This window comes from Palaemon carinicauda, chromosome 31 (genome assembly GCF_036898095.1).
Source record: "Palaemon carinicauda isolate YSFRI2023 chromosome 31, ASM3689809v2, whole genome shotgun sequence".
NCBI classification, from domain to species: domain Eukaryota; kingdom Metazoa; phylum Arthropoda; class Malacostraca; order Decapoda; family Palaemonidae; genus Palaemon; species Palaemon carinicauda.
The window spans coordinates 71,113,602-71,128,601 of record NC_090755.1 but is presented as its reverse complement, the minus strand read 5'-3'; the positions used below and the strand labels follow the sequence as shown (position 1 = coordinate 71,128,601).

The following is a 15,000-nucleotide window of genomic DNA, read 5'->3' as shown; positions in this document are numbered from 1 at the left end:
TCAATGAAGTGTTCCCACATTTGTGGTTCTAGTTTGTTGTTAGTGGTTTGAAACGTCTTTGTGTCATTCTTTTCCATCCCAAATTGATAATTTTATAGACAGTTGAACAAAATTATTATTTTGCCTTAAGAATTTTGATAAAACCATCACTTTATATTGAAATAAGGTAAAAAAGAAAAGTGATGATGCGCATACATCAATAACAAATTCAACAAGTGAGTTCAACGACCCGGTTGGTATTAAGTAATCTTTTACTTAATAACCTTAGTGACCTAACTTCAAAATGTTAGAGTTCACGGCACCGTCATTAGTCAAACTCCAGACATCAACAAGTGCTCTGCAAAGTAAGAAAAAAAAAAATGGTTTCCCCCTTCTTGCCATTTGCTTGACCTCTCACGGTCGACTTGGCCCAGAATAGCTGGTGGCGGTTCCCCTCTCATCAGCTGTAAGATCAACTATGTAAGGGATACTCTAGTTCAAAACATACATACATGTAGCCTAATGTGTATATATATATATATATATATATATATATATGTATGTATATATATATATATATATATATATATATACACATACATACATACATACATACATACATACACACACACACACACATATATATATATATATATATATATATATATATATATATATATAGACACGTAAAACTTACAGACACACGTGATGCTCAGACAAGGAAAAAAAAATACATCAGTCCTCTTGACGATGTTGTAAAGACGAAACTGGTTAGGATGTACTCAGTTATTTCATTTTTCCTTGTAGTTTATTGCCTATCTATCTATCTATGTATATGTATGTATACATGTATGTATGTATGTTTGTATGTATGCATGTCTGAGTGTATATATAAACTCCTGATAGGTATTTGATGCTCGGTTGCATTTGGAAAGTCAGTCCACCCTATTATGCAGCCTTGAATCGTATTTTCCTCACTTTAATACGGTAATTATTCCTTAAGCAGAACATTACTATTAGATTCACACAGTAACTTTTACTTTATTGTCAGTTACAGCCATATCATGGATTGCATAGGTATATTTATTTGAGTTGTATTTTACATCTTTATTGTCCATGCTGTCACTATCATAAAGGCCCCTTAACCCCACCTAACCTAATCCTTTAAGCTCCTACCGATCAAAGAGTATCCGAAGTTCTGATTTAATTTTGACTAAAGCTCCAAGCTATTTCTGGTTTAAGGAAGGATTTTTCATTCATTTTAGACTTTTCAGTGAAATGCTCTCTATTCGTTTCAGGTAACAGAAACCCTATATACACCTTTTTCTTATTTACTTCAATTCAAGCCAGTAAACCGGTTGATTATACCTAATCGTCTTACTGTATATTAATTTTATGTAGAATATGTAAGTCATTTATGATTGTTTTTTCTGGAATTCTTGAATATATTTGTCTTCTTGGGTTTACGGAAAGGTTACGTTTTCTCTATTTTCCTTTGTCTGAAATTTACGCAATACCAATATTCGTCAATATTATGACAGGAGGTTTCAGTAACACCTTAAGAGCTAGGCGATCAAATGTTTTGTGCGGTACTGGATACCGCGCAGATTTCTTGAAAGCTTTGAACTTGCTTGGTACACAGGCAATATAGATTACCCATTAGATACCCTGTAGATTTTATTTTGAAATTTTAACTCTCTCTCTCTCTCTCTCTCTCTCTCTCTCTCTCTCTCTCTCTCTCTCTCTCTCTCTCTCTCTCTCTGTAACTTAACACTTTCACTAACTTGACTCTCGCTTTCTCTATCTCTAACTCAATACTTTCTCTAACGTAACTCCCTCGCTTTCTCTCTTTGTGGTTCTCCTAGACATCCATCTCATCACATGGCCTCACATAATGCACACATCTAATTCAATTTAACATTCTCTTAGCTCTGTTTGCCTTTGTGCCCCCGAGAAATCTTGCAGTGGTTCAATAGAATAAGTCTCCCCTCGTCCACCCCCTCCCATCATTCCCTGAAGTATAGCTGCTCCCCACCCGCTGCTCTCTCTCTCTCTCTCTCTCTCTCTCTCTCTCTCTCTCTCTCTCTCTCTCTCTCTCTCCTTAGATGGGAGTTAAACGCAGTTAAAATAATTGCACTTCTGTTTTTAAGAATAAGTTTCGTTATTTTATGAATACATTTAATACATTGGGCATTTGAATGAGTATAATACATTCGTATGTTTAACTTATACATTTATTTAGAGATTTGTGCAAAAACGTGTTTATACAGTGGTTTCATACAGCATCAGTTTGGCTACACAATTATACACATTTAAATTCAGATATAAACGCTGCCTCAAAAACAATGAGAAAGTTGCAAAAGCTTCTCAAAAGATAAAAGGAGCAATTTCCCATGGGAAAGTCTAACTACTATTTTTGTATTGGTTTTTATCTGCCTGTACATATGTATTTTTTATCTCTTTTAAATTGGTGTTATCAGTTTCTCTGTTTTTATAGATTCTACAGATCTCTGTCTTTATTTGTTATTGGAACTTATCCGTCCTTTTAATTTTACTGGTTCTTTCCCAATACAGTTCATTTTTTTATTTTTTTTTTATTTTATTATTTTTTTTTTTTGCGTGGCCACTCCTCCTTTATTTCTTCGTTTATCTGCGTTCATTAGCATTTCTATATCCTTTTTTATCGGTTCCTCATATCTTTTATCGTTAAATATCCGTCTCTTTACTTTCACAATAGCACCTTTTCATTTCTTTATCGTTTATATTTTATTGATAGTTTTCCATCTCATTTTGTATATTGGTACATTTCGAGGTCATCCCATGGGGTGAAGGGGATGCAATTTTGAGAGAAGATGAATTTGTTCTTGTACTCGTAATTAAAGTTAAGAGGTGGATTCTTATAAGTTACATGGCATTCATAGTATGTTTGCTGTACATACAGTATGTAAATGCAGGTGTAGTTATAACGGTTTACCATATACCGGTGTATGTATATATATATATATATATATATATATATATATATATATATACATATATATATATATATATATATATATATATACATATATATATATATATATATATATATATATATATATATATATATATATATATAGTGTGTGTATCTGTCTGTCTGTCTGTCTGTCTGTCTGTCTATCTATCTATGTGTTACAACATAACTTTTGTATGTGTGTTTACATGCGCATTTATAAATATATGCATACGTAAATAAGTTTTACAGCGTAAAAAAGATTTTTAAGGACATTTCACAGGTATTCATGTAGTTATCTAGAAATGATAAAAGAATAATAGTTGTGTTTTATACCGCAAATAATCATGGTTGTCAGTAAATATTGATGTTTTTTTTATACCATTTTGACGTGAACAAGAACGTTGTTCCTCATGTTGTTTAGTGGAAAGAACGAAAAATGTGAAGTGACTCGAGGAATGAATTATAACCCGAGAAGAGAGTAGGCAATTAATAGTATCAGAGATCTGAGAAAAGAATAGTAGTTTATAAGTTACCATATGACTTGTAGAAGCAATAGAAGTGTTAATGTAAGGTAAGTAAGAGATGAATAATCTTAGTCTATGTGAGATGAGAAAGCAGTAATATTCTCTTGTGGTCTCTAGAAGGAATCTTATTTCTTTATAACTATTTATAGCAGCAGTGTAATATCTCTCTCTCTCTCTCTCTCTCTCTCTCTCTCTCTCTCTCTCTCTCTCTCTCTCATCTTTGTCAGTTTTGTTTTAAACACAAATACAATATGTTATAAGAATCTTAATTTGTTTATGATAGGATGATGTTTCATTATCTCCTCATAGAAGTGATGCTGGTGAGAAAAAGGAAGACTTTTTTGTTTCGAACACAAGCGAGGAAGACAAAGAGGGAAAACAAGAGCACAAAAGGACCTCATTAAAATAAAGCGTCTTGCGAGAGAGGGGTTTCTCACTCGTGTTGATCCCTCACACTCTATCTCTGTATTGAAATTAGTTCGCCTCTCTCTCTCTCTCTCTCTCTCTCTCTCTCTCTCTCTCTCTCTCTCTCTCTCTCTCTCTCTCTGAGTGTATGCAGGTATGGTATATAAGTGGATCGACATAATTAAGGGGCTTCTTTGCTTTTTCTCTTGGTCTCTTTCACCTAATGATGTCTGAGAGTACAATAGATTGAGGTGTATTTTTTTTCCTTTATTTTATTAAAAATATTTTCCATCGTCCTATTACTACAGTATACAAATCTCTCTCTCTCTCTCTCTCTCTCTCTCTCTCTCTCTCTCTCTCTCTCTCTCTCTCTCTCTCTCTCTCTCTCTCGCCGATGCTTTTATTTTATCAAATCAATTTGATTTTTATTTGGCCATAAATAATCATTATGTAAGTTATAAAACGATCGAAAAATGTAGATTTATTACTCCACTTTATCAGGTTTTACGATAAATTTTCGAAATATGCAATAGGTATATATTTTGATGACTAATTGATTAATGTAGGAGTGAAAACTACAGCCATTCCTTTAAAAAGTGGTTTTTGCACAGAAATTGCATGTTTATTTACACACGGTCATACCGAAACACACCTATTCATACATACGCACACACAGACACACACAGGCGCGTACACACATACACTCACACACACACACACACACACACACACACACATATATATATATATATATATATATATATATATATATATATATAACACATACACACTATGTACATGAGCTGGTTACTTCATGTGTCTGTGTCTGTAATGGCCTTAGTACTCTTTCTACCCTCTCTTATTCTAGATTTGTATTAAAATATTGCAACACATGGTAGTGGCTACTATATTTGGTATAAGTGACCTGTTGTGTAAATACTATATACTGTATATAGATATATACATACATATAGCCTTTAAAATATATATATATATATATATATATGTGTGTGTGTGTGTGTGTGTGTGTGTGTATATATGTATATATGCATACTTATATACATATATATTCATTCACATAAATACCTCTTAATATTGAATTCGCTCTGCCTCGGGATCAGAGACCCAAGGGGGAATTAACTTTATGATAATAGCTTCTGGTTGGCCAGGGATTCAAACCTGGACCAAGTTGAAACTGAGGTTCCAGTGACTTATCACTTGACCATAAAGAGAAATTATCATTATATATATATATATATATATCATTATAATTATATATATATCATTATATTTATATATATATCATTATATATATATATATATATATATATATATATAGATATAGTATATATATATATATATATATATATATATATATATATATAGATATATGTATATATTATATATATATACATATATATATATATACATATATATATATACATATATATATATATATATATATATATATATATATATATATATAAATATATAGTCCAACTGTATCTTATCTCAATTATTTTATTGCCCCTATGCATGTGGACAGAAATGTATCAACCCAAAAAGAAAATAATCATTTACATCTCCCATTTGTTTTGGACATACGCTGAATGAAATTCATTAGCCATTCCTGATAGTTTTACCTGTTGTTTAAGCAAAAAGTAATTATATCTTGTAACTCAATTTTTTCATTTTTTCATTAAGGAATCATGACGAATTTTGCTTTTTCAGAATTTTGTGTAATTTGTGTGTGTCATTTAAAGCAACATCATTCAATCATCTTAACTTAGGAATTGGAATTTATAGTAATTTAGTTACACAGTTTTCTGGATATATATATATATATATATATATATATATATATATATATATATATGATAAATTTTGCACATTTTTTTACGTGTTTTTCATATTCAAATAAGCCATATATATTTTTGATACATTAATGTCTGGATTCTCTTAACGACCTCGGGATCAGAGCCCCAGGCGAAATCACACAAAGACAAGAGCTTGGCTCCGGCCGGGAATCGAACCCTGGTCGGCAAGCTTGTACAGACAGTGACTAACCCACTTGGCCACGAAGAAAGATAAAAGTCAATGACAATTCTTCTGTACTTATACCTGTCGAATTCAGGTATTTTGTACTTAGAATTGAAATCAACCCATCTTCACCATCGTAGCTAATTGGTAGTTTGTTACTTGGCATTCAATTAATGATAAATTTTGCACATTTTTACGTGTTTTTCATATTCAAATAAGCCATATATATTTTTGATACATTAATGTCTGGATTCTCTTAACGACCTCGGGATCAGAGCCCCAGGCGAAATCACACTGTCTGTACAAGCTTGCCGACCAGGGTTCGATTCCCGGCCGGAGCCAAGCTCTTGTCTTTGTGTGATTTCGCCTGGGGCTCTGATCCCGAGGTCGTTAAGAGAATCCAGACATTAATGTATCAAAAATATATATGGCTTATTTGAATATGAAAAACACGTAAAAATGTGCAAAATTTATCATTAATTGAATGCCAAGTAACAAACTACCAATTAGCTACGATGGTGAAGATGGGTTGATTTCAATTCTAAGTACAAAATACCTGAATTCGACAGGTATAAGTACAGAAGAATTGTCATTGACTTTTATCTTTCTTCGTGGCCAAGTGGGTTAGTCACTGTCTGTACAAGCTTGCCGACCAGGGTTCGATTCCCGGCCGGAGCCAAGCTCTTGTCTTTGTGTGATTTCGCCTGGGGCTCTGATCCCGAGGTCGTTAAGAGAATCCAGACATTAATGTATCAAAAATATATATGGCTTATTTGAATATATATATATATATATATATATATATATATATATACTGTATATATATACATAAATATATATATATATATATATATATATATATATATATATATATATATATATATATATACTGTATATATATACATAAATATGTATATATATATATATATATATATATATATACACTGTATATATATACATATATATATATATATATATATATATTTATATACTGTATATATATATAATATTTATATATATATATACATATATATATATATATATATATTTATATATATATATATGTGTGTGTATGTGTGTGTATATACTGTATATATATATATTATATATATATATATATATGTGTGTGTGTGTATATATATATATATATATATATATATATATATATATATATATATATATATATATATATATATATATATATATATATATATACTGAAACCACCCCCCTCTTAGATGTAAGTGTAATTCATAGGTAAAGCCCATGTTTTCTCTTTCCTTTGCTTTTAGCGTTGTGGTAGCCTATTGGAAACGTCCCTGCACCTCAAGTCCTTGAGAGGTAATTTATAGGTGGTTTGGTGGAGCCTATAGGTTTAACTGCTGAGTCAGTAGCCATTACCTGACCCTCCTTGGTCCTAGCTTTTATGGAAAGGGGTGTCAGGCGGTGATCATATGTATACTCGTATATATGGTCATTTTCTAGGTCATTGTTACAGTCCTGTGCCTCTGCCATTCATGTGCAACCTTTAACCCTTTAAAACCTTTATTTTTTCTACGGAATTAGGTTAAACCATAGTATGATCTTGGGTTGAACTCCATTAGCTTTTACTACTAAGGGGAACAAATTTCTCAATTTAACTGTAAAAAAAGTATTTATGTTCAGTCAGTGTAGTTAAATGTTGCGTTCAATAAGGTGGTTAATTGCAATCTGTTAGATATAACTTAAACATGAACTATTTCAGGTAAAAAGTATCCTATGAATTGATCCTATGAAATAAATGATTTTATTCAAGGAGGCTCCTGGAGGCAATTGAATGTATCTGTTGTTTAAAGATTTAAAGATCGTTCATAAATAGCATAAGCAAGGGACAGGACATTGCCCTATAAAGTGACCCTGGGAGGGGCAGGCAATGGCTGCTGATCACTCAGCGGATAGACTTGGCTCACACGGATGGTGAGGCAGCATACACTACTAAATACTAGTAAGCTTGAGCGGGTCTCGAACTCCCATTCAACATATATTTTTTTTTGTTTTTGTGTTCTATATAGTGATGAAATTAATTGATTTTATTATATCTTGCATTTGGAAACTTTAGGTAGAAAGGTATGTTTTGTTGTATTTGACTGAAGTTGATTGACTTTATAGTTGGTTTTCTTGTGATAAAGAAAAATAACTTCTCACGTTGTTAGATATGTGTAAAGGAGGAAAGACTACTTCATTTCTTTTGGATTTATAGGAAGCCCATTTTGTATTGTTGTTATGATTGACAAATGTTTGTAATATTGAGTGAAGGATACGGTTTTGTTTTCTCTAAAAGTATAACTTTTCTGAAAGTTACCGAGGAATGCTTTTATCTCTAGTTCTGTATAAGTAGACTAGCTGCAACTCGGGACGGATATTGTTCATGAGATCGGCATTGTCCCTCGTTGATGTTGCTCACTATCACGCAGTTCACTGTAATGTTGCTACATTTAACAGCATATTTGAGAAGGTTACATGATAGGTGTGTCTTTTCAATTGTAGATAGTACCATGGAATTTGGCAGGAACAGAGAAACTATGTTTCACATCAATCCCTGAAATTTTCATGTGGATAGGTGAATTATTCTAGGAACAATTTACGCCGCCGAAAATAACCATTCAACCCATACCGAAATAAACGTTTGCTGTGGCTTTTCTATGGCAGATTTAAACATGAATATTGGTATTGACAAAGTAAACATCCATCACATAAATCCCTGAAAATTTCATTTAGAAATGTGAAGTATTCTACCAATAATTTACGGTGCCGCCAAAAAATCTGCCTCCCACGGGGTGTTGAAAAATAGCTACTGTGACTTTTCTATGGCAAGTATCAATACGAAAATTGGTATGAATATAGTTAACGTAACACCCATCAATCTCTGTGAAAATTATTTGTATATCTGTAAAACTCTAGGAGTAGTTATCTGTAAAACTCTAGGAGTAGTTATCTGTAAAACTCTAGGAGTAGTTTGCTCCTCCTCACTTTAATTTTAGCTAAAAGTCGTCACTTACGAACAAAAGTGCCAGCCAGGCATGCCTTATAGCAAGTGTGAACATGAAAATTGTCAGAAAAAAAACCTATATATATATATATCTAAGTAAGTCTTTAAAATTTCATTTGAATATATATATTAGTATAGGGGTTATTAACCCCCAGCCTCCGGAAATATCAGCTGCTCCCCCCACTCTCCTCACCTGGCGATCGAAAAATGGCTACTGTGACTTTTCTACGGCAAGCATCAGTACGAAAATTGTTAGAATGTAGTTAACTTACACCCATTAAAGTCTGGGAAAATCATTTGGATATCTATAAAACTAGTAGTTTGCTCCTCCTCACTGATGTTTTAGCTAAAAATCGTCACTTACGAACAAAAGTGACAGCCAGGACATACCTATAGCAGGTATGGACATGGAAATTAGCAGAAACAAAGCCTATATATCTAGATAATGGCTTCAAATTTTATTTTAATATATTTAATGATGTAGGAGTTATTGACCCCGTCGCCGAAATAGCTGCTCCCCTCATCCGGCGATAATACAAGTAAAGAAGATTGACTGGGCTAAGGTTTGGTCGATAATAGTTCGCAAAAATTTTGGCATTTCATATAAGGTCACTCACTTCGTTCGCGACAAAAATACTTTTTTTCGGGTTTTAATTTTATGAAATATTCATTTCATTGACTAAATGACGGTTTGTAGATGACCGAATAAGCTAAGTGATGTGTATGTGTAAGTCTGTTGATTGGTAATTTGGCATAATTACCAACTGGGGGTAGGCCCTGCTGCTGCCCTCCGATGCCTTAGATGATCGCGGAGGTAGCAGCAGTAGGGATTCAGCATTATGAAGCTTCATCTGTGGTGGATAATGTGGGAGGGTGGGCTGTGACACCCTAGCAGTACCAGCTGAACTCGGTTGAGTCTCTTGTTAGGCTGGGAGGAACGTAGAGAGTAGAGGTCCCCTTTTTGTTTTGTTTCTTTGTTGATGTCGGCTACTCCCCAAAATTGGGGGAAGTGCCATGGTATATTATTATTATTATTATTATTATTATTACTTACTAAGCTACAACCCTAGTTGGAAAAGCAGTATGCTATAAGCCCAGGGGCTCCAACAGGGAAAATAGCTCAGTGCGGAAAGGAAAAAAGGAAAATAAAATATTCTAAGAAGAGTAACAACAATAAAATATCTCCTATATAAACTATAAAAACTTTAACAAAACAAGAGGAAGAGAAATAAGATAGGAGAGTGTGCTCGAGTGTACCCTCAAGCAAGAGAACTCTAACCCAAGACAGTGAAAGGCCATGGTACAGAGGCTATGGCACTACCCAAGACTAGAGAACAGTGGTTTGATTTTGGAGTGTCCTTCTCCTAGAAGAGCTGCTTACCATAGCTAAAGAGTCTCTTCTAACCCTTACCAAGAGAAAGTGGCACTGAACAATTACAGTGCAGTAACCCCTTGGGTGATGAAGAATTGTTTGGTAATCTGTGTTGTCAGGTGTATGAGGATAGAGGAGAATATGTAAAGAATATGCCAGACTATTCAGTGTGTATGTAGGCAAAGGGAAAATGAACCGTAACCAGAGAGGAGGATCCAATGTAGTACTGTCTGGCCAGTCAAAAGACCCCATAACTCTCTAGCGGTAGTATCTCAACGGGTGGCTGGTGCCCTGGCCAACCTACTACCTCAAAATGTATGTATTTATGTACAAATTAGCGATAGGTCTTTTATTTAGTAAAATATTACTTAGAAATTCTAGTGATTAGTGGGAAAACACTTTCTCGGAAGGCCATTCTTTGTCAACATAATTCAATATGCGTTCTGGTTAGCATTTGGGAATCAAATCAGTCGTTTCTTAGGTTCCTTTACCCTTTTCGGGGTTTCTTAGGGCTTGGGCTGGATAAGCGCTGTTGATTACCCACCCATTCGTTTGAATTTTTCTTGAAATTTATTTGATGAAATGTACTTTACGTCGGAGAAACAAATTAGGAATAAATTCTTATCAGTGGAGAGACAAGCATATAATTACGCCCTCTTTTACTAATCGAAGAAGCATTATGTTGAACCGTTCCTGAATCTTTCTTTGACTGTACTTCATTACTGGATGAGTCCTCTTGCTATGTTTGTAGAATAATGCTTCTATATATTATATAGATATACTTTCTATGGGAGAATCCTTCATAATACTTGAATTCTTTCTTGTTCTTAGAAGAAATAATTTAGCACTTGTAATAGGACTCGCTCTCTTTCTGTACAAGTTCGGTGAATCTTGTAGCCTTCAGAGTAATTTACTATATACTGGTGAATATTTTAGACGAATTCTTCCGCGTACAGAAGAAGGCTTTGCTACACTGAATGCGCTTCGGCATAGTCTTTGTAGAGCCTTTAGTATGCCGAGAAAAAGGATTCCATGTATTTTAGAATAACCTTTCCGTATAGTATAAATTGTAGAACAATGGTTCCTTATACTTTACGACACATATATTTACACTTTCTATTGAAAATATCAAGAAACTACGATTTTATTACCTATTTCGGATTACTTTTGAAAATTCATGTCTGCTTCAAATGGTAATCTATGAAAACGACGGAAATCGCAATCTATGGGTCCGGAGTTCTTGCTTACGACTTGATAGTTTATATTAGTGAATAGAACCTTAACCTTCTTTTGAGCTTGTGATGAAGTTAAGGGGGGGGGGGGGGAATTGGTTAAAATGTAAGGTTTGCAACTTCTTGTTCTTCTTCTTCTTCTTTCTCAGCTTTAACTCATTGCTATATGGAGTCGTCGTTATGAAGGAGTCGTCTCCATCGATTTCTGTGCTTCGTTTTCACCAATACCTTTTCATAGCAAATCTTGTCCAACGTAGTCACGCCATCTCTTTTTTGGCCTTCCTCTCTTTCTTCTACCGCGAACTCCCATTCTCATCATATATCTTCCAACATGATGTTCATCTCTTCGTAACAGGTGTCCATAACCTCTAAACCCTCCCTCCTGTATTTTCTTTGATAATTCAACAACCTTTGCCGATCCTCTTATATGTATACCTAATACAATCCTCCCCAGTTACTTCAGGCAGTGATCATATATGTATATGTTAATTGTCCTTTGTGTATCTGTCACTCATGAGGAACTTTTATACCTTTAAACATGTCTTATATTTTAGAGGCCTCCTTATTTGGAATTCATTCTTTACGTAAAATCGATTATTACCTGTACTAATCTCCGCTCTCCCTTTCCCCCCACTTTCCCCATCTTTTTTTCCAGCAGGGATAAGCTGACCTTCCCTAACATACCTTTATGAATATTCTAATATGATGACGTCAGTCTCAGCTGATTTTGGTCTTCTGGTCTGGAAAAAACTTTTTGTGTACTCGATACCTCTTATGACTTAAGAACATAATGTTTGGTAGGTTGTAGGTCAGTAAAGAGAAGGGGCTCGAGAGTCAACAATAAATGGTTTCAGTGTATACTCTACAACAGCAAAGCCCTGCCTCTTAAGTTAATGAATTAATAAATGAATTTTCTCTCTCTCTCTCTCTCTCTCTCTCTCTCTCTCTCTCTCTCCTCTCTCTCCTCTCTCTCTCTCTCTCTCTCTCTCTCTCTCTCTCTCTCATACTGTGTCTTCTCGTCTTTAGTCTATGAGCTTATTCTAAGCATCGCCGTCTGTTCTCTAGTTCTTACAAAGACATTCGCAAACTTTGTGTGGAAGCCACAAATGTCTTAGCAGATGACCCTTCATGCTTCATGTTCATTTTATGTCTACTTCGTGTTTTATTGAAAATTTAAGAACAGTATTAGATTTTCCGTGTCATTTTATTCTAGTTTACTGGAAACGCTATTTTATGATAATAATAGAAATAATGATGATGATGATGATTATTATTATTATAATTATTATTATTATTATTATTATTATTATTATTATTATTATTATTATTATTATTATTATTATTATTACCTAAGCTAAGGTGCTATAAGCCCAATGGCTGCAACTGGCAGAAATAACCCAGAGAGGAAAGGAAATAAAGTAAAGAACAAATTTCAAGAGAAGTATATGAACATGTAATATGAAATATTTTTAGAACAGTAATAACATTAAAATAGATCTTTCATATCTAAATACCCAATGATATCTCAGGATGAACTTCGGCCACTTGATAACTACTGAACCTCAGTGGATAAGAAATTACTAGAAATAATTACTAATAATGAATGATCAATTTTTTATCTTTAGCGACCCCACATGAACCGTCATCTTGACATAGCCTCAAGGGTAGGAAAGTAATGAGCAAGATTGAGTCATTAAGGTAAATCAATGCTTTGCGACCACCATTATTAACTTCTGGTGTGCATATTTTTTTTCAAAGTGATTTAAATAGATATAATCTCAAAACATGTAAATACAAGCAATTATAGCTGTATACCTATAATTCTCATTCTATGTTGGTACACCCTCTCTCTCTCTCTCTCTCTCTCTCTCTCTCTCTCTCTCTCTCTCTCTCTCTCTCTCTCTCTCTCTCTCTCTCAAAGAGGGGGAAAAGTAGACTTACGGATTATACGCTGTTAGCTTCAGCAGTCGAGTAGACTCTGTTGCATGCCAAGAACATACCTGCAAAGTAAAGAGCAAAGTTAACTTTAACCTAAAATTATTTCAGTTTTTAAAGGATAATAAAATAACATATTTTTAATTTCTCATATAACTAAGTTTTGCAAACAGCAATTTCAACAGGTCAAAATGGTTGTACGTACTCGGATTCCCGCAGGACTTCTATAATTGTTAGTTATTGTGAATGCTGTTGCTTACTGCCTTTTACACAATGTAAATATGTTCTACTATGTACCAGTCCTACCTATGTACACTATGTATAAGTATTGGTAGGTATGTATGTGTTTATGGTATATCCACATCCCTTTATACACACAAGTTGTTATGGAAGCGTGTAATCTGTATGCAGAAATTACGCAAATACTAAGAAACTTTAGCATACGTTTGTAAGTAACGAGGTATTTAACCAGTTTAAATGGCTTTCTGCTCTACCGACAAAAATGTACTTTATAGTACGTGCAACAAGCAATGCACATTCAAATAAAAAACAAGGCCTTTTTATGTTCATATAACTGTATATTTCGTTTAGAAATGGCAATAGTTGTGTACTTCTAACTGTATGTACATTACCATTCGTTATATCAGTTCAAACATTTATTTGTATGGACATTTGCAATTACAAACATACGTGTGTATATGCGTAAAAATCACAGGAAAACGTGATGCTCAGATGCAGAAGAACCACAGGGAAAATGAAAATACAGAATATACACTTGAGTCCTGATTAGTTTCGTGATACTTCCTCAGTCCTCTGAGGAAGTATCACGAAACTAGTCAGGACTCAAGTGTATATTCTGTATTTTCATTTTCCCTGTGGTTCTTCTGCACGTATATATATATATATATATATATATATATATATATATATATATATATATATATGTGTGTGTGTGTGTGTGTGTGTGTGTCTGTGTTTGTGTGATGTATATATTATTTGATTGTGAGATCCACTAAAACATCTTGTTTTAATATTTTCTCACATATTGAATATGCTGGTCACTATAAAAGGTAGACATAAATAATGAGAAATTCTAACCATTCGTGGCCATGGAATTAGCCTTAAACGTCCTTTTGCTATGTTGTTTGTTCATAGTTTTAATTCTATTTGCTATCTGACAGATTTTACTCTTTTTACCCTTAAGAGGTTATATGTCCATAAAAACAGTCATTGTTATTTTTATGGCATCAGTTGAAGTTATCTAATTAATTAGAGTAAGCATGATCTGTATTTTAAACGTGTATATATATATATATATATATATATATATATATATATATATATATATATATATATATCTATCTATCTATCTATATGTGTGTGTGTGTGTGTGAGTGTATGTATATAAACTAAAATAGAAATACCATAAACACTATAAACACTCGCGAGTGGAAGGACATGTCTGAGGCCTTTGTTCTGCAGTGGGTAGACT

General features: G+C 33.5%; 1 protein-coding gene across 1 annotated transcript in view; it reads right to left on the bottom strand.

Moving 5' to 3' along the window:
* nAChRbeta1 (nicotinic acetylcholine receptor beta1) overlaps nucleotides 1-15,000 on the bottom strand; it is a 296,902-nt gene that overhangs the window by 258,569 nt on the left and 23,333 nt on the right. The window lies entirely within an intron of this gene.